Raw genomic sequence first — 1,210 nt, forward strand, 5'->3', positions numbered from 1 at the left:
TTTATGAATTCAAGAAATCCATGTATTTATTAAATATTTACAGGTAGTGTTACATTTTACTAAAAACAGAATTTTGGAGGTTGGTTCCAACAAACAATTTGATGCGTAAATCTTTATCTATCTTCTGCGTTGTATTTTCGGCAGCGCTGTATCGTGGGACGTCGCTCTGGTGGTCATGCCCCTTCCACGGAAGTTTGCAATCTGCAAAAAAACACAAAGATCGGGAGTCGATAAGATTGGGAACCTACATGTTATATTAACAAAGATATGGATGTCATCAGGACATGTTCCCCGTGCAAGTGCTGGCATAACAAACGGCTTGGCTTTGCAAACAACCCCCGAAATACGGACATGTCCACTTTGTTGGCTCACCGTGCAAGTCCATCTACGGAATTTGTAAAAAATTGAGGAATGTTCTTGCTCAACGATCACAAAAAAATCGCTAGCGATCTGTAGTAAACTGTACAATAATGTTAACAAAAGCGTTCGAAGTTTTTTAAAAAAGCGTTTACTTATACACAAATAATGATGTAACTATGTTTTAGCAGCATAAATCTTTGAATGTTCTTACATGTTTTACAGACAAAAACTTTATGAGATTTCCACGAAAAAGCCTGTAAACTCACCAATCTTTACTCTACAGCGCCCGAACACATATCAAAATGGCCGCCAGCGTCTTCCCCAGAAGCTGCTGCTGTTTGCACACGTCACGTTTGCTTCCCAAATAAGGAAATCCGCGGAAACTACAGGCATCTCGCCCGTAGTTCGGGTAGGTTCGGGCCGTGTTCGGCCAGCATCGGAGCGCGTGACGTCATGATCGGGCTCATTTGCAGTGTTTTGGCGGGAAGACATGAATTGAACGGGGGAGCACAAAGGAGCGCCGCCGGAGGGCGGAAACAATAGATCGCCGCGGGGTTTGGCGGGTCTGTACAATAGCGCGCAGCGGGGGACTGACTCTGTGCTCAGTCCTTCCTATATAATGTCCTTGATCCTCCATATGCTCGTCAGGAATTTCGCTATATTCCTGATCATCACCCTGCATGGTGACGTCAGTCGCGTCGTCAGTAGGATTCGTTACATCTTGGCTGGCATTGACGGCAACAACATGGCCAGTTGCTCTGTATATCACCCGACTGTTCAAGGAGGCAATGCCACATGGAGACACTCCTGAAGCTCTAGCAGCTTCCCCGGCTTGGTGGTCCCGTGAAGA

The 1,210-nt window shown here is 45.6% G+C and overlaps 1 long non-coding RNA gene across 1 annotated transcript; it reads right to left on the reverse strand.

The window, feature by feature from the left end:
* LOC136440917 (uncharacterized) lies at positions 1–985 on the reverse strand. Its single transcript, XR_010756729.1, has 2 exons — positions 627–985; positions 1–201 (listed from the first exon to the last, which is right to left on the reverse strand). It is a non-coding gene; the product is annotated as an uncharacterized lncRNA (long non-coding RNA).
* Positions 986–1,210: the final 225 nt, after the last annotated feature.

Source organism: Branchiostoma lanceolatum, chromosome 8 (genome assembly GCF_035083965.1).
Source record: "Branchiostoma lanceolatum isolate klBraLanc5 chromosome 8, klBraLanc5.hap2, whole genome shotgun sequence".
NCBI classification, from domain to species: Eukaryota; Metazoa; Chordata; class Leptocardii; order Amphioxiformes; family Branchiostomatidae; genus Branchiostoma; species Branchiostoma lanceolatum.